Below are 20,812 nucleotides of genomic sequence, written 5' to 3' on the forward strand. Positions count from 1 at the left end.
AATGTTAACGTCATTTGAACAAAATCTAACTATTTAAATGACCACCATGGCGATGGCATCTAGCTAATAGTAACCTGTGCTTCTGAATAACCAAGACCAGCTTGTTTCAAAAGTAAGATTTTATTAACTAATTGTAGATAATTCAAAATATAGTTTTATAAATGTAATTTTATTAGCATTATAGTAAGCATATTTGCAAAGTATCATGAGAAATTACAGTTTAAGCAAGGAAATATAAGTTTAGCATTTCTAAAAATCCTAAATCCCTAACTGAGCTAAATAAATGGGAATAAAGTAAAGTTCTTTGAGGATTCTTACGTGCTCCACGCAAAGTTCATCAGCACGACACCCTCATCGGAAAGTCAGAAAGCAGCAGCCAGCCCATCCCCAGGGCATGGACTTTTTATACCTTTCTATGCTAGCTAATCTAAGTAAAGGAAAATTTTCTGCAAACGACGATGTCTCATTGGACGAAGGGTGACAAGTGACATGTCACCTACATTTCAAAACTTCCATTCGGTCATATTCTTTGGGACCATTGTCTTTCTTGTACGAGTTCCAAAGCTTCCTTGGTTTGCAACAATTTAAACAAGAGTTCTTACTGACTCCATTGCACTTCCGCGGATGCCAAGTTAACAAAGTTCTTTTCTACCGGTTTCTGACCTTGGCCACGTCCGACAGAATAATGACAACACATCATCTTTGCTGAGTGAATGCAATTTTGATGGAAAACTTTTTCTTTCACAGAGACATCTCGTGCTCCTTGCAGGATTAAATTCATCGTTTAGCAAACTCGAGAAAAACTAGGCCCAAAAGCAGGCAACTTATTTTTCTAGTATAAAACAAACACAAGAAAAGTATTAATGTAAGAAATATTATTTATTCTGTTTCCACCCTTCGTTTACTAATTAATTAACCCACCCAATTAGTCTAATGTTACCTAGCACCAAGCAACAATTAAGCAGCATTTTATATCTACCAGTCTTCATGAATCCATGAAACCTTATGTGCACCTACAATAGTAGAAATGACATCACATAGACAAGGAAAGCAAAATAAGCACATGCTTCTTTTAAATCTGCTGCAGTTTAGTAATGACAAAAACGAAAACGACAAATTAATTTATTATTTTTGCACGAACAAAAGATGCAACATTTATGCACATTTATGAGCACACGTGTTACCAACCCCATGTGTAAAGTTTAATCTAGGTTGTGTTAGCAAAACACACCATAAAACGTTAATAATATTATTTATGTTATGGAAGTGTGACTTCACGAGTTTAAACAGATTTCTGTTTTCTATCTCGCTCCATCAACTCCCTCATCTGTCAGTATTTCTAAAAATCTGTTTCTGCAAAATCCTTGCAATTATCATAACGAGCTCTATGTAATTCCTGCAACTCAATCTCCCTCTCCTCTTCTTTTTTGAGTTTATAAATTCTTTTCTTTTCTTTCATTTGTCTCTTTCTCTTATGCAGCAAACAACCAATTTTTGTCAAAATGAAAATGAATATTATCACGATCAAAGGTGCCAAAATCTTGCCAAGAACTGAACTTCCAATGTCATGAAACCAATTTTTGATTGATTGGAATCTTTTTGAAAGTCTTTCTGAAAAATCTTCTTCTTCTAACGGAATTATCTCTGAATGCATCTCTGTGATGTTCTTAATGTACATCTCAAGATTCTTACTTTCATCAGGGATATATGTGCAACAATGTTGCACATGTAAAATGCCACAGACTCCTCCCTCTTTTGCCAGGAGTATGTCTAAAGCAAGGCGATCTTGAATCACCATGGATCTAATTGCAATGACCTCAACGTTCACTAATTGGAAACCATCAGCTGTGTCTGTTGACAATCTGTCAACAATTGTGGACAATTTTCTGATTCTACCTGAGTTCAGGGTTATACCTACAATAGGTATTACTGCTTGAAAAATATCTCCCATCACTTCTGTAAAAGTTTCTCTTTTAGCCCTATTTACATGATTGTGAATTTTGAACAACCCTTCTGAATCTCTGTCAACATGAAATATCTTAGGAAACACAATCCCAACATAACAAGTTCCATACCAATGATCAGGAAGATTGTAATAAGCTTTGTCACCACACACAAAATAAATCCCAGGGAAAATTGGATCTTTTCCACCTTTGAATCCCCAACCTCCCATGATCTGATATGTATCTTCACAATTACTCGCACCCACAAAGTAGTTATCAAAAAGTGTATTGTCTCTTCTAATGCAAAGTTTACCACTAACTGGTTTATCTATGTGAATCGCAACATTATCAAGCATTTTGCCATTTAGCTTCTCATCCTCTTTCTGCCAGAACCTGGATTTAGTCTGTTTGACTATCTCATTTCTTTTGTAAATTGCTCTCCTTTCTTCAACCAGGTTCAAAAACTTCTTTCCCTCAGCACTTAGTTTGCAAGTTAAATTATTCTTGTAAGCATACTCATAGGTAAATTCATTAGTAACAAGGAAAAATTCCCTCATCTGTTTCGCTTTTTTATGCTTATTCAAAGCACCCTCAATTTTTAAATTAGCAAAAATCTCGTCAAAATCTGAATAATAATATTCTAAGCGTCCAGTCTGATAGAACAAACTAGTTAACACACTGCATGTCACACCATATGTAAGAGGAAGCATATTGTATGTTACTCCCTCAGAAACAGAAGCAGGTAACTTGACACAGACATAGCAGTCCTTAGCATCCATTACCTTGACATATTCACTCAAAAGCTTTGTAAATGTATTGCTTGAAAAATCGCTGATAGATTTGTCCTGATGAATGTTAGGTTGATGATCAATAACTTTGCCAGTTGCACTATGTTTCTTTTGACTAACTGAAGCTTTGCTTGTCATATTGGCTTTGTGAAAATCCTTGTTAATTTCAAATGGAACGATAACAGCTAAAACTAACCAGAGCAGAATTAGAATGAGCAGACACACCAGAGTCATCTTACAGCATCTCTTAAAAATGGAACATCCTGAGAAAAAAATTAAAACTATTTTAAAATTTAACTACAGAATTATTTACAGAATTATTTACACCCCCCTTTTAAAATAATTTGTAAATTTTTTTTTTAAAACCCTAACAGTATTTCTTCGACCTTATGTCACAAATGAATTTTCTTCGACTAAACAACTTTTCTTCGACCTTGTGTCACCTAACAAGATTTCTTCGGCCTTCTGCCACAAATTAAAATTCCAAAACCCAATTAAAATTTCTGTACTTCAATCATTGTCACTGATTTCTTCAATTTCTTCTTCCTCTTGACTACTATCGTAAATGTCAATGACAGGTGGAATTACTAGATAAGTCCACTCAGGTGATTTGTACTTTTGATTTGGCCTTATAATCCTCTTTCCTTTTCTTGTCACAACTTCAATTTTCCTTCCAAATCCAACTTCCTTTTCAGAATCCTTTTGACTACTGATTTCTTCCACCTGCTCCTTCGGTTTCTTGATCAACCTAACTCTCAATCTTCCACCAGGCCAGTAATCTGCTTTTCTCACAAACTTTCTTTTAGGTTCTGAAGCTTTCGTCTCAGACTTCCAAGACCTTTTCTTTGGACTCCTATTTTCACCATCCACATCACTTTCTCCAGTATCACTGTCTGAAACTTCAATTATTGACTCAGGAACTTCTCTATTCGGCAGTTTTACTCCTTCAGGAACTATACTTTGTCTTCCATCACTGGTACTCGGTAATTCGTCTTCACCTCCTCTTCAATTACCTCCAACTTCCCAGATTCTGGACTTCCGTTCCTTACTTCAGAGTTTAACTTCTGCTTTTCGATACTCTCCTGGTCAGAAATTTCTTTCGGTTCAGCCTCACTGTCTTCAATGGAAATCACTCCATTAATCTTCTTGACTGACTCCTCAGTCGTTTTTCCTTCTGATAGATTCTCTTCTTCTCCAGAATCTATTTCAATTATTTCAGAGCTTTTTCTTATCAATTCTTCATTCACAGGCACAGGTTCCAGATGTCGACCTCCCTGTCGATCTTCAGTCTCTGGATTTGTTTCACCTTCTACTTCTGAATCAGAATCTTCTGTAGTATCACTTTCTACATCAGAACTCTCAGGAGTAGGCACTGGAATGGTATGACTAGGATGTATCCACCTCTTTAATCCTCTACATTTCACGGCGTTTGTAGTGACCAGAATTATTTGTCTAGGCTTCTGCCACCTAGGAGCCAAACAATTTCTTCTCTGATGTACTTTTGTTCTGACCCAATCACCAGGTCTCAAATCATGTGTCAGAACTTTCTCATTTGATTGTGCGTCTGTTCCCACCTGATTAGACACAGAAGTCACTATATCAGATAACCTTTTACAGTAATCCAAAATAGCACTGTCATTTATACTCAACAGTTTGCCTACAGGTACAAAAGCCTGCCTCATGACTCTTCCCATCAGTATTTCATGAGGACTCAAACCTGTCTTTTTATCAGGTGTACTTCTCAATGACATTAAAACAAGTGGAAGAGCATCAGTCCACTTTACACCTGTTTCCAGACACATTTTTCCAATCCTGTTTTTAATTGTTCCATTAATTTGCTCAACCACCCCAGATGCCTCTGGTCTGTATGCACAGTGTATTTTCTGCTCAATGCTTAATGCCTCACATATCAACTTCATTAATTTGTTATCAAAATGGCTTCCTCCATCACTCTCAATAGTGACTGGAAAACCGTACCTTGGAATAATTTCTCTCAGCAGCAATTTTGCCACTGTGATTGAGTCACAATGTCGTGTAGGAAATGCTTCCACCCATCTTGAAAACAAACAAACAATTACAAGAACATATTTCAAACAATTGTGTAGGGGCATTTCAATGAAATCCATCTGTAACCTGGTAAAGGGACCACCCTCTCGACCAATTACACCTGTACCCACCACTGATTTTCTGTTTGGGTTCATTTGTTGGCATGACAAACACCTTTGACAAAAAGACTCTGCAATCGTTCTGAATTTAGTATTGAACCAAGTCTCTCGGAAAAGTCTGATCATAGAATCTCTTCCAAGGTGAGCCGGGCCATGATACAATCTGGCCATATCAGCAATCAAACAATTTGGTAAAACTACCCTGCCATCTTTATAGACCCACACTCCATCCTCATCACGTGGTCTACAATCTGATCGTAGCCATAGATCTTTTTCCTCATCATCTGCTTCATTTTGCAAGTCTCTGATCTCATTCCATGTTTCTACCACTGTTGTTAGCATTAATGAATTTGAATCAGTTTCTTTACTCTTTTCCCGATTGTATGCACAACCTTTTCTTGCGCAGTATTTTTGCTGTCTCATCTGCATAGGCATTGCCTTTTGAGATATAATCCACTCCTTTTGTGTGCGCAGCACACTTTACAATTGCGATTTCTTTCGGCAACTGTATGGCTTCAATTAATCTTTTGATAAAAACTGCATTTTTAATTGGTGACCCTGCTGAGGTCAAATAACCTCTCTGAGACCAGAGCTGTCCATAATCATGTACAACCCCGTACCCATACTGACTATCAGTAATGATGGTAACTCTTATATCTTTTGATATTTCACAAGCACGAATCAAAGCAATCAATTCAGCCACCTGTGCTGAACGAATTCCTTCAAGACATGATGCTTCTTCAACATCTGCAACTGTACAAACTGAATATGATGCTTTCAAAACACCTCCCTCTGTCCTCAGACAGGAGCCATCCACAAAGTAGACAACATCTGATTCAGGCAAAGGTACATCTTTGATGTCCTGCCTTGGTTTGGTGCAAAATCCCATGACATCCAAACACTCATGTTCCACTTCATTTTCATCAATAATTTCAGAATCAGGCAGTAATGTAGAAGGATTCAGATTCAAACATCTTGAAATGGAAACATTATCTGCTCCCAGTATGATTTTCTCATACTTTGTCAATCTGCTGCTTGTTAAATGTTGAGTCTTACCTCTTGTCAGTAATATTTCAACTGAATGAGGCACAAAAACTTTCACAGGAAATCCCATTATGATTCCTTCGCTTTGCTCAAGACTGACACTTGTAGCTGCAACTGCTTTCAAACAACCTGGTAATGCTTTTGCAATGGGATCAAGAACCGCAGAAAAATATGCAATGGGTTTTTTTAGATTCCCATGTCTCTGAATTAACACAGACAATGCACATCCTTCTCTCTCACTGCAATATAGTTCAAAATCTTTTTCATAATTCAGCATGCCCAAAGCAGGAGCTTGACATAAGCTCTTTTTCAGGTTTTCAAAAGATTCCATCTCAGCCTCATTGAGAAAAATTGGATCTTTCACATCAGACCTTGTCAGTCTCTGTAGTGGTTTCGCAATTACCGAAAATCCACTTATCCATTGTCGACAGTAGCCAACCATTCCCAAAAACATTTGAACCTGTCTCTGTGTTCTGGGTGGTTGCATTGCTTAAATCATTTTAATTCTCTCAACAGTCACCTGTCTTTTTCCCTTTGCAATTCTGTGACCAAGATATTTCACCTCTTGTTTGCAAAACTGTAATTTTGCTGGAGACACTTTATGTCCCTCGTCTGCAAGATGATTCAAAAGTGTTATTGTGTCTGTCACACAATTCTCTCTCGTTTTAGCAGCTATCAACAAATCGTCGATATACTGCACCAACGTAGACCTACCAGGTAAGTCTAAATTCTCCAAAGACCTTTTTAACAACTCATTAAAGATTGAAGGACTCTCTGTATACCCTTGAGGGATTCTACACCATGCGAGGGTCCTACTCTGGAATCTGAAAGCGAAAATGTCCTGACTCTCTGGATGTAGTGGAACAGTAAAGAATGCATTGCAAAGATCAATGACAGTATACCATTCAGCATCATGTGGAATCTGATACAAGATCACTGCTGGGTTTGGAACCACAGGACAACATGGAACCACGATTTGATTAACTTTTCTTAAATCCTGAACTATCCGATATGTTCCATTCAACTTTTTAATTCCCATAATCGGTGAGTTACAAGAGCTACTCTCAATTTCTTTTAAGACACCTTGTTTAATGAATTTGTCAATCACAGGTATGACTCCCTCAATTGTCTCTGCTTTCATCTTGTATTGAGGTATATTAGGGAATTCTATTCCCTGCTTCAGTGTAATTTTGACTGGATCGACATGTTTCATCAGACCCATCTCATTCCCAGTCAAATCCCAAATTTCAGACTTTACTGTTTCCTTGAGCTCTTCTGGCAGATTTTCTTTTTCAAATGCAGGAAACAATTTTGTTTCCTCTGTTTCCATTAACATCATTGTTAATCTGTACAAGCCATCTTCTTCCATTGTTTGTAATTCAACTCCTTCAGGAGAACAATATATTCTGCAATTCATTTTACACAATATATCTCTGCCCAATAGATTCACCGGACTACTGTTACAAACCACAAATCTGTGTTTGTCTTTGAAATTTCCAATTTCAACTGGTACTGGATCAGTCAAATCAGTCCTGATTTGTTGATTGCTTACTCCTACTACTTGGATGGTATCCCCAGAGAGAGGTAGGTTTTCTATTTCCACTGATCTAACAGTAGAACGGGTAGCACCAGTGTCCACTAGAAAAGTGATGTCTACATCATTAACTTTCCCATTTACAAATGGACCAGACTGGTCAACCTCAAGAGTGGCTCCAACAACACACTCTTCCTCCTCTCTCGGGCACCGTCAGTAACAATCATCAGAATCACTCTCCTGCCCTTCTGTTAACAAAAACTGTTGTGCTGTATTTTGCACCCTTTGCCTTTTCGGTTTTATTACCTGATCATCTCCTTGAAATCCCACACCTGAATTATATTTCTGCGTTCCCCCACAATTTGGAAACGGTGCCTGTGGCAATTGATTCTGACGATTATTCACCTGATTCACCTGTTGCTGGTTTACCTGTTGCTGCAACTGTCGTTGAAGACTCAATTTGTTTAAACTCTGTTGCAACTGTAGCTGTTGCTGCAGGTCAACATCATTCTGCATCTGTGGATTTAACAATGGGCTTTTTAAATTTCTAGGTGGTTTCTTACACTCGTCTTTCCAGTGTCCAATTTCGCCACAATTAAAACAAGGCAATCTTTGTTTCATCTCTTCGATTTTTGGATTAATTTTTCTCACAAAAGTATTATTTTTAAACTTTCCTTGCCCTTGGTTCGGATTTGTAGTTTGCACAAAATTTGTGTTTTTATTACCAAGACTGGCAATCTGTTGCTCAGCCACTTTTACCTGAGCCCACATGGCTTTCTCCTTGAGCTTCTTTTGTCTGACCTCTAGCTCATCACTGCAGTACTTTGCCTTTCTCAAAATGTCATCAACAGACAGTGCTTGCCATCCGACAATACTGTTTCTGATCATGTCTGCAATTTCTGGTTTTAGGCCATAAACAAATCTATAGACGAAATGGCTCATATCTTTCTCGTCTAATTTCTCATACCCACTATATTGTTTAAAAATCAACAGTAACCTTTCATAAAATGAATGAACTGATTCTTTTGTTTCCTGGTTTGTCCTTTCTATTTTAACCCAATCAACCTCTTTTGGTGGAATTTTGTTTTTCAACCAGTAAATCACTTTTTCATAAAAATCCATTACTAGAGGATTTGGAGCACCTGTTTCTTTATTTCGATCCGGTTCTTCTTTTGGCCAACTTATGGATATTTTACATTCTGTCCAAAGATCTGATGGGACAACAATATCAAAAAAATCCATCCAGATCAATCCACAGAACTTTTGAGACTTTGATGAATCTGTCCACCTGCCTATACCACTCCACTGGCTTTTCCCTCAGTTTTGGAAAATCATTTGTGAACAGTAATATGTCCTGTCTTGACCATGGGACATGAACATATCCTCCACCTGCAATCTCTCTCATTGGAAATTGTTTTGACAATTTTTCCAATTTCTCATCTTCCTTCTTTTTCGTCCATTTCACTCTCCACTTGCTCAAATCTCCCAATTTTTTAATGTAAACAATCAAATCCTTTATGTGCATTATTCTTCCCATTGAGTTCAAACTTTCAATGTCACCTTCTGAAAAGTCTAATCTATAATGTTTCGCAAAATTCTTCTGCCTGCTCACATCAATTTCAAGTTCAGCTGCCAATTCTTCCAACTGGTCATATTTGTTTTTTGTTTTCCATTGCATACTCTTACAAATGAACAGTAGTTCATCATCTCGATAATAATTTAGACTGTCAGGACCAATTGTACCAATTATTAATTCTTCAATATTTGCTTTTAATTTTGCAACATCAAGTTAAGGTTTGGTCACCCTAACTTCAGGACTCTCAGCATCAGATTCTGCACCCATCGGTGTTTTTGGGGATAAATCCTCATTAAAAGTTAAATCAGGCATTCTCGATCTTGAAGAGTTTATTTCAGATAAATCTGAATAAAATTTTTCAGCAACCTTTTGGATTTCTGCATTTAAAGGAACAGTTAACCCTGTCTTATTGGCTTCTCTTTGCTCAAAAACAGGCTGAACAGGACCAATAGTTACTGGAACTGTCACAGCTTCCATACTTTTTGTTATTTGTCGAATTAATTCTTCCTTTGATCGTAAATACTCAGAAGAATCAACAGCCTCAACGTTTCTTGTTTCTCTCACATAATTTTTTGGAGCTTCTCTTGCTCTTGGAGTCGCTGAAAAATGTCTACCCTCATTACGGATATTCTCAAATTCTGGTCTTTTTGGAGTTTCAACAATTTCACAATTATTTGGATAAAGTTTAGGAGCTTCATTCATTGGAGGTGCACTTGGTGTAGTTTCTGTAGAAACCACCGGAGTAGACCATGATCTAGGAGGTCTCAAAGGCTGATTCCTTTTATCTGAAGTGTAAATTTCCTCTAAAACTGCATCTTCGGATTCACTCTCTAACGGGGCATTATTTCTCTTTTCAGTTCTTTTTCCCTCAGGAGAACCTAAAACCATTTCTCTAATTACATAAAGTCCCTCACTCATGCTTCCCTGTCTCCACATTCTCATCCTGTCTTCATGTGTTTCTCTTCTATAACTTGGAGGTTTAGAAGGTCTTTTAATTCCGCTTGCTTCTCTTTGTAATTGGTACATCTCATCCTCCCATTCAACTAAAGCTTCAAATTGAGTTGGCCTCGGTTTGGGTTTAAGAGCATTCATTTTCTCTCTTAAATTTCTTAAAACTTTCACATTAAACGAACCATCATCAGGCCAAGTTAAAACACCGTCATCCTTTGTATATTGTTTCCAAGCATCAAACCACAAAACAGTATGATAACCATATTCACCTTCCATATACGCTGCAGGTGTTTTGTACTTATGAAGTAATTTACCACCTCGCGTTTCTATTTTCTTGTCAGGCGACATAAAATTTTTAAGTTTCTGAAACAACGTTGGCTTTTTCTCCACGTGTTTAAAATGATAACTCATTTTTACGAGTTAATTCCAATTAACAAAATTGTTCGTAAAATATTTCCGGGATATTTCGCTAAAACAACCAATCCGTGCGCGAAACACACCAACAGGCCAATGAGGGTTGAGCTACGTCACTTTTACACTCAACCAATAAAAATGAAGATTTTCTGAAGAACCAATCGGCTTACAGTTCGTCAGAGACTCAAGAACCAATCAGAGCACAGCTTGTGACGTATGTCACCCAATCCCAGCGCGGCTCTGTGACGTACACAGCAGCTGCGGTTTCTCACCTCTCACTCCTAGCGCTTACCCCTCCTTCACAAAATCTTTTCACAGCGCCATTTTGAGAACGCTTTCTCGATGTAAATTAACTTTTTAACAATGACAATAAGGACTCATCTGACTGTTTCTCTAATTAGGATAGTTTGCATGCATTCAAGTATTCACAACTCGGAATAGTCGACGCTATTCTCATAGAATAATTTTCAATTGCCAGTAGAGCAACTTTTACTCTACCCTTCTATCGAGTAAAATATGAACTCATTTCCCTCAGAACGCACAACTAAGTGACTGTTCGAAAGTTCCACTAGAACATACCTTACAATACAATCACACACTTTCACACGGAAAAAAAAAATCCCTAACTTCAATCACACATGAAATCCGTACAGGACTCTCACCTGTTTATAGAAATCATGCACCGTTAGCAAAATAATGCCGTTATCCTTACAGGACTCTCACCTGTTTCTAGATATAAAACATGTACCCCTACAGGACTTTCACCTGTTTATAGGTAATCATGCACCAACATTACCCTACCCTTCACTCAAGCTCGAATATAACTAATACTCTTATCACAGTGAGTTTTACAACAGGCGCTTTGTCCCTATTCTCATGCTGCTCTAATTTCTTAGAAAATCCTCACTATACAAGATTCACACCTAGCCCTAAAACTGTGTTGCACGACCACAACACTGTGTTGCACGACCACAACACGTGATACACGACGATATCACTTGTGATACACGACGATATCACAAACAGATCAGATGTCTTGCGTGACTACCTTTTCATCACACAATCTGTACCGGTACAATTCACGTATAGCACGAAAACTAACTCAACATACGTTAAACATCGATCCTATTTTCATACCATAACATACCAATAACACTTTGGTTACCCCTAGCAACGCCTTGGTTACCCTTAGCAACCATCAATTTCTGCTATCAGAAGAATTGATCCAGCGGCCTATAGGAAATATGCCATAACCAATGCTACCCAACTCTATAACCTGCTACATAAAATACTACACTAACTCATGGACCCATTAATCAAACATGACATATTTGACCTACTGAATCAGGTGATCAAATTAAATCTATATACACCTTATTCACAACCTATATACACATTATATACAACCGCGGTAAATGGTAACGTCATTTGAACAAAATCTAACTATTTAAATGACCACCATGGCGATGGCATCTAGCTAATAGTAACCTGTGCTTCTGAATAACCAAGACCAGCTTGTTTCAAAAGTAAGATTTTATTAACTAATTGTAGATAATTCAAAATATAGTTTTATAAATGTAATTTTATTAGCATTATAGTAAGCATATTTGCAAAGTATCATGAGAAATTACAGTTTAAGCAAGGAAATATAAGTTTAGCATTTCTAAAAATCCTAAATCCCTAACTGAGCTAAATAAATGGGAATAAAGTAAAGTTCTTTGAGGATTCTTACGTGCTCCACGCAAAGTTCATCAGCACGACACCCTCATCGGAAAGTCAGAAAGCAGCAGCCAGCCCATCCCCAGGGCATGGACTTTTTATACCTTTCTATGCTAGCTAATCTAAGTAAAGGAACATTTTCTGCAAACGACGATGTCTCATTGGACGAAGGGTGACAAGTGACATGTCACCTACATTTCAAAACTTCCATTCGGTCATATTCTTTGGGACCATTGTCTTTCTTGTACGAGTTCCAAAGCTTCCTTGGTTTGCAACAATTTAAACAAGAGTTCTTACTGACTCCATTGCACTTCCGCGGATGCCAAGTTAACAAAGTTCTTTTCTACCGGTTTCTGACCTTGGCCACGTCCGACAGAATAATGACAACACATCATCTTTGCTGAGTGAATGCAATTTTGATGGAAAACTTTTTCTTTCACAGAGACATCTCGTGCTCCTTGCAGAATTAAATTCATCGTTTAGCAAACTCGAGCAAACTAGGCCCAAAAGCAGGCAACTTATTTTTCTAGTATAAAACAAACACAAGAAAAGTATTAATGTAAGAAATATTATTTATTCTGTTTCCACCCTTCGTTTACTAATTAATTAACCCACCCAATTAGTCTAATGTTACCTAGCACCAAGCAACAATTAAGCAGCATTTTATATCTACCAGTCTTCATGAATCCATGAAACCTTATGTGCACCTAGAATAGTAGAAATGACATCACATAGACAAGGAAAGCAAAATAAGCACATGCTTCTTTTAAATCTGCTGCAGTTTAGTAATGACAAAAACGAAAACGACAAATTAATTTATTATTTTTGCACGAACAAAAGATGAAACATTTATGCACATTTATGAGCACACGTGTTACCAACCCCATGTGTAAAGTTTAATCTAGGTTGTGTTAGCAAAACACACCATAAAACGTTAATAATATTATTTATGTTATGGAAGTGTGACTTCACGAGTTTAAACCGATTTCTGTTTTCTATCTCGCTCCATCACACCCCTCATCAGCCAGGCTAGCTTGAATCCAGTGGCAAAGTGAGTAAGGGACCCACATCTGGGCATACCCTGCCAACTTAGGGCGAACAAAGCAAATATAAGGAGATGATGGACGGAGCACTGAAACCTTTAAGACACTCACCCCCAGTCACAGATCTGGATTGAAAGGAGTATCGGCCTTAGAACTTTCTTTTCTAGGGTCGCTGATGAGAGTTAAGGTTTTAGCCACAAACAAAAGAGAGTAAAACTTTCAATTTTTCTGAGGGCTGTGAGGTGGCTTTCCCAAAGGTGGCATCACTTCTCACAAAGCTAAGGGTACTTTATAGTACGATCCACTTTCATCATCAGCCTCTTTGTGCAATGTCAGATATTTAAAATAATTTTAGAAATCAGTTTCTTTATAAAAACACTTGGGGACCCTTTAGAATCATTGGCGGATTGCCACCGCCAGCATGGCAGTGGCGATCCGCCCGTGATCTGACCCCGTCCACCACCCATTTCCCCCCCCCCCGCCATATTACTATGGTGGGGGACTGTGGTGGACGGAAAGACTGTCCGACGCTTTTCCGCCGGTCAACCAGTTCTCCGGGCGGAAAAGGGTTTAATATGGTGGCAGTGTCTGTTAGTCACCGCCAGCCATATTAACATGGATGCGGAAAGATGCCTTTCCGTGGTGGCAAAGGCATGCGGGAATTGACTGCAGGGGGCCGTTGCGGGCCCCCAGCTACTCTGGGGGGTGGGGGGTGCACATGGGGGGTACCTATGGTACCCCCAGCAGTTTCATGCACAACATGGCAGGCACCGCGTGGTGCCTGCCATGTTGTGCATGGAAGTGCACAACATGCCTTCCTGGCATTGTGGCGGGCAGTGCTGAGTGCACCGCCCGCCACAATGACATGAATGCAGGATGCGCCCGCCACTGTGGCGGGCGCATCATAATTGCCTCCACGCAACCCCCGCACTTATAGCGGGCGGTCCCGTTTCCCGATTGTCCGCCCGCCATCCTAATGGACCCCTAGACAGTGGCTCTCTGCTCTGTGTGTCACCGAGCTCCTTGGTGACTAAGATTACATTGAAAATGTATGTTCCTGCTAGTGAGCTCGCACAAGAATATACCGTTTAAAATGGCATCATTGTGACTACAGTACCCACCCTTCCATCTTTGAAAAAACAGGACTTTTCAGGTGCTGTAGCAAATCACTCCCCGAGATAATAGTTCACCAACACCATATGTCGTTTTCTGAAGAGCGTGCGAAGCTTGAAAACTTCTTTTATGTGACTTTTACATATTTCTCATAAAAACTGCGAGTGTGAAAATTGCGAATCGCGCAATACTTATAGTATTGCTTATTCTAATTTTTCAGCATTTTATACGAAATGGTGTATCTTTTTCTCACAACAGTTTCAAGTCAACAGTGAGCTAATGCCCCGTCAGATTTGAATTTGTCTAAAAAAGCTTTAGTCATCATCGGCATATTTCAAGAATACATGAACAGTGAGTGAGTCCTCAGTCCTCAGTGTGAGAGTGAGTGAATCGCCATTTTTTCCCTTGGGCAGGTTTTATTCCATGTTTGAAATAAGCTGAGAAAACAATTGTGTTTGAGCACACGGAACGGTAAATACGGAAACTACACGAAGACAAAACTAAGGAACTACGTAAACCTACAATCTCCTGATAAAAGCTTGACACACCCCTTCTTCACTATTATCTTCTTCTTGGTATTGCACTTTTCACCTTCTAATATCTTATCTCTTCCAGAAAATTAAATAAAAATGATATATTATTGGCTGTGGCTGAATTTCCCATTATCATTTTTGTCCCTGGCAAGCTACTCAAAATTAGATGACATTGGAACCCAGCCACTCCTCGACCCAAGTTAACCCCCTCAAGCAAATTGTTATCGAGCTCCTGACACACTACAGCCCTTTGTTCGGCTCTGTGATCTTTGGAACGGCAATATAAGGTTGTATAAGCAATCCTAAATGAAAACATTTACTGCTAAGCCCTCAGCAGCTAGAACAGCTGAAAGACCTATTTTGTGACCCCGCGCTCCAAGGTCACGTTATCGGAACGGTGTTTGCAGGCGACCTCAGATAACAAGCAGCCGAAGGCCTGGCTGCGGGAGACCTCCACAAGGTACTTCAAACGCTTAGGTACCAGGACTGGTGTGAGGACACATTGCACCTTATATGATAAGGTATCAACAGATTTAAAATGAGCCATGTCCCATTTCATAAAATCATGTACAACTTACATTCAATAACAGTACGTTAAATGCCCTTATTTTTTAGTAACTTACTTCATATTTATTTGTGACTTAGTAGATTGACATAAATCAGGAAAACAACGAAGGCAGTTAAGGTAACATAAACGACGAAAACAGATTAAACACAGAGCAGTTAGTTGTATGTGCTTAATAAATGTGGAAGGATAATCTCAAAACGCCCTCCAGGGATGCTACCACCAGCCCTTGCTTGAATATTAACGTCATACTTGTCGAATGCCGCTGAAGCACCATTAAAATCGGCGACTATACTCACCTGCCCTGGGTGACCTTGAGGGGCCTTAGCTGGTGACTAAATTAGCTGAAATTAAGAGGTAGGCTGTCACACCTATAGAAACACTCGGTCATATAGGGGTATCAGATGCTAGAGGAGAGAAAAGCATATTTCACCCTATTTGACACCAAGATTTCCACCCTATGCCTATGAATATCCACTAACGCTAGAAAATTCACCCCCCATCAAAGAGCCATTATGAAATAAGTATCAGCCATTGTTTGAAACATAGTTTGGTTGTCTGCTTGTTTACATATACATATGTGACTCTTTTGTCCATTCACATTATTACAAGGCACCCCTCAATTTCCAGAGAAGAAACACCTGAGGGCTAGAAGGATGTGCATAAAATCCTTCCAGACCTGTGGGCAACTTGCTAATCCTATGCTTAAAACTTTTAATAGAAAAGCAGACATTTGTAGTGAGCAAATTCAGAGTGTCACTGGTGTTGTAGGGTGTTTATACAGCAGCTGCTCTCCACCTAAACTCGAGAACTACCCAGAGTTCTCTACTTCCTTGTTGAATAGTTTATGAGACACTCTATGCCTGAAAGGGTATTGTTTTGTCTTATACTGGGTTCTCCCTTGTGTCTGGACAAAGCTAAACCTCACTGAAGAGCTTTAATGATAGCAAAATGCATGTCAGGGGTTGCTTTAATTCATTTCAGATTGACTTGTTTGGTATTTTACCAATCCAAAGCTATAATACTTTGCCTGGAGCTTTACAATGTTTTTTGTATTTTACAGCTCAGCATGAATGGCACTTTGCTAATCCTATGCTTAAAGACTGTGCTATAGAAATGACAAAATACGTTGTCCCTCTCTATCTCAGCGTGAATGTCAACGTGCTAATCCTATGCTTAAAAACTTTGAAAGAAAAGCAGATGCCCCTATACAACCTATTGTATGCCTACTCACACACCCACACAACCTCTCACAGACCCATACCAGTACTAATACACCCATGTCCTCCTTCATAGAGCAGCTCACACAACTCCTCACTCACTCATACAGCCACACATACAACCAGTCACTCACCTGTACAGCCTGTCACATAGCCACACATTCACCCATACATCTACTCACACACCCAGTTATTTACCCACAGTCACTCACACACCCACTCACTCACCCATCCAGCCTCTCAGCACAGCCACTCACTCACCCAAGCAAGCACTCACACACTCACTCACACACCTACACAACCACATATATACCCATTCTCACATCAATACAAGCACTCACACATCTGCTCACTCACCCATACGGTCATTCATACAGATACTCACCCTCCAATACAGCCACTCATGCACCAACTCACTTAACCAAACACCCACTCGAACAGCCACTCCCTCACCGATACAGCCACTTGCACACCCAGTCCCTCACTCATTCAACCATTCAGACACCCACTCACTCACCTATACAGTTACTACACACCCACTTACCCACCCATAAAGCCGATCACACCACTGCTTACTCACCGATATGGCCACTGAACCACCTACTCACTCAACATTACAACTAATCACACAGCATCTCACTTACCCACACAACTACTTACACACTTACTTATACAACCATACAGCCACTCACACACCCATACACACAAGGATACATACAGTCATACAGCCATTCACATAATATATGTTAGCAGTAGTGCCACTCAGTAGTAGTGCACCTAGTATATAGTTTAACTGTTGAAGTAGGTTAGTGTATACGTTTAACATCTATAAACTCTTAAAAACACGTACACTCACTTGATGATGTCATCAGTGATGTCATTTGAGCTGTCATCAGTAATGTCACTCACTCATTTACTCACTCACAGACTGAGTCACAAACCTACTCAGATACTCTCATACCCACTCACAGACCCATTAAGACACTCATGCACCCACTCAGACACCCACTCAGTCATTCACACACACACTCAGACAGATACTCAGACACTCATGCAGCCACATATGAACCCACTCAGAGAATCACATACCCACTCAGTCAGATACTCAGACACTCATGCACTCACATACAGACCCACTCAGAGACTCATACATCTGCTCACAGGCCCACTCAGACACTCATGCACTCACTCACAGACTGACTCACACACTCATGGAGGCACTCGCAAACCCACTTAGACACTCTCACACCCACTCACAGACGCACTCAGCCACTCACTCAGCCACTCATAAACCCAGTGAGATACCTATGCATGTACTCCCAGGCCCACTCAGACACTCACATAGCCATTGAGACACTCAGTCACTCACACACCCACTGAGACACTTATGCACTCACACACTCACTCTCAAAGATTACAGATTACAGTTAGGAAATAAAATTAAAAAGCCTTTGACATTCACTTAAAAACCAAAGGTTACATGGACGCTATAGTTAGGAAATAGAATTTAAAAAGACGTAGAAAATCACAGAAAAAAACAAAGGTTACAGGCATGTTATAGTTAGGAAAATGAATTAAAAAACATTAGAAATTCACTTAAAAAAATGAAAGTTACCAGGACATTATAGTTAAACTCAGATTTCACTCGTACAAAACCATAGAAATCTAACAGGTATTTTTACCAGAGCTAACTATAACTTATGCCCTGTAATGCACTGCTTATGACCTCACATATTACATCACTCATGGCATGGTCAGTAACATCACTAATGACATGTCAAATGACTGGGGGTGGGTGAAGAATTCCACTCTGCCTGCAGAGTTGGCAGAGTTTTACCCAATCCACGCTCGTTGTGGAGTTCTGAAATACTCAGCGAAGTGAGCCAGAACGGAGATTTTTTTTGAGTGGCTCACCAAGGGTAAGTTGGCGGGTGCTTGCAAGAAAAAAAAACATGCTAGACCTCCTCCTGGTGAGATTTGCGTCAGGTCGCGACCACTCGCATTGAGAAATATGCCATTCACGTTGAGTAAGCTGACGCTTGAGTAGAATGTCTACTCGAGCGGCAGAAAGCTGCAGCACCCTCTGGCACGACATGTAGTGACATTCGTGCTGGATAAACTTAACAGACTCTGTCGCTGGCGACATCCACGGAATGCAGCAGAGTTTTTCTACCACTTCACAGAGTTACACTGAATAAATCTCTGTGAACTCTGCCCAGGCCTGCTGATTATATCATCTACAGAACCATTCACACACCCTCTCACACCCCATAGCACTTCTCTTACACCCACTCCCACTCCGACACAATACCTCATATACCCGATCACAGACCCATACCAGTACTCACACAACCAATCACTCCTCCATTGAGCCACTCACACACCCACTCACTCATTCATACAGGTAGTGATACACCCACTCATTAACTAATCCATCCACTCTCACTGTCACTCACTCACCATTACATTTAATCACACTCCCAGTCACTTACCCACAGAGCCATTAGAACAGCCACTTACTCAACCATAGAACCACTTACATACCCATTCACATATTAATACAATCACTCACACACACCCTCACTCAACTTTACAGCCCCTACACCGACTCACTTACCTATATACACACACTCAAACAGCTACCCACTCACCCATACAGTCACTCCCCCACCCACTCCCCCGCCAATACAGACACTCATACAGCCACTCACCCAACTACCCACACAACTATACAGCCACGAACCCACCCCTACAGCCACTAACATACCCCCTGACTATCTGATACAGGCACTCACTCACCCATACAGCTACTCACATACTCACTAATACATCTATACAGCCACTCACACTCCCATACAGCCCCTCAGAAATCCACTCACACACTGATACAGCCACACAGCCACTCAATATGAGATATGTCAGAAATAGTATAATTAATTGCTAGTACAGAAAAAATAGTAATTACATACATGCTGTAGCTTAGTAAATATCTTTAAGTCTGAGAAGTCTCAGAAACATCTACGAAAGACTTACACTCATGGCAGGATGTCATCAGTGAGGTCACTGACCATGTCATGAGTGACGTAATATATGTAATATGTGAGCTCATAAACAGTGCATTGCTGCATTGCAGAGGCACGTATATATATATATATATATATATATATATATATATATATATATATATATATATATATATATATATATATATATATATATATCAAAAAAGGGTGTGCCACTTGCTTGGAACACACACAATGACAAGCCGGACTCCTGTGTGTTTAAAAGCGTCCTTTATTCCAGCAGGTCAGTATTTCTGAATTCCCATTAAAAACGCCCGACGCGTTTCGAAGCTGACATGCTTCTTGTTCACGGGCTGGTATGTAAATGAGGCAGTGATTACGAGCTGGGGCGGACAGTCATTATGATTACTTTTTCCCGCCCCCTGGTCGGCTTGCTCAGGTGCATACTGGAAAAGCATTCTGGAAATTCGAGTTCCTGCTCGTGTGTTTTCTCCCTCTGGTGGGATCTGCCTGCTTTTTTGCATCCATTTCTTTAGTTTTGCTTCTCACCCTCCAGTGGGTATTGGGAGAAAAACGGACCCAGTTCAGCTGTTCTGTCTTGTCATTCTGCCGGTTTGAGGTTCTAGTATCTCAAGGCAGCTCACATTCTTCCTGTGACGGTGCAATTCCACGACCATGGACTGGCCGTAAAACTTCAAAAAAGGGTGTGCCACTTGCTTGGAATGCACACAATGACAAGCCGGACTCCTGTGTGTTTAAAAGCGTCCTTTATTCCAGCAGGTCAGTATTTCTGAATTCCCATTAAAAACGCCCGACGCGTTTCGAAGCTGACATGCTTCTTGTTCACGGGCTGGTATGTAAATGAGCAGTGATTACGAGCTGGGGCGGTCAGTCATTATGATTACTTTTTCCCGCCCCCTGGTGGGCTTGCTCAGGTGCATACTGGAAAAGCATTCTGGAACTTCGAGTTCCTGATCGTGTGTTTTCTCCCTCTGGTGGGGTCTGCCTGCTTTTTTGCATCCATTTCTTTAGTTTTGCTTCTCACCCTCCAGTGGGTATTGGGAGAAAGACCGACCCAGTTCAGCTGTTCTGTCTTGTCATTCTGCCGGTTTGAGGTTCTAGTATCTCAAGGCAGCTCACATTCTTCCTGTGACGGTACAATTCCACGACCATGGACTGGC

The sequence above is a fragment of the Lissotriton helveticus genome, chromosome 7 (assembly GCF_964261635.1).
Source record: "Lissotriton helveticus chromosome 7, aLisHel1.1, whole genome shotgun sequence".
Classification (NCBI taxonomy): domain Eukaryota; kingdom Metazoa; phylum Chordata; class Amphibia; order Caudata; family Salamandridae; genus Lissotriton; species Lissotriton helveticus.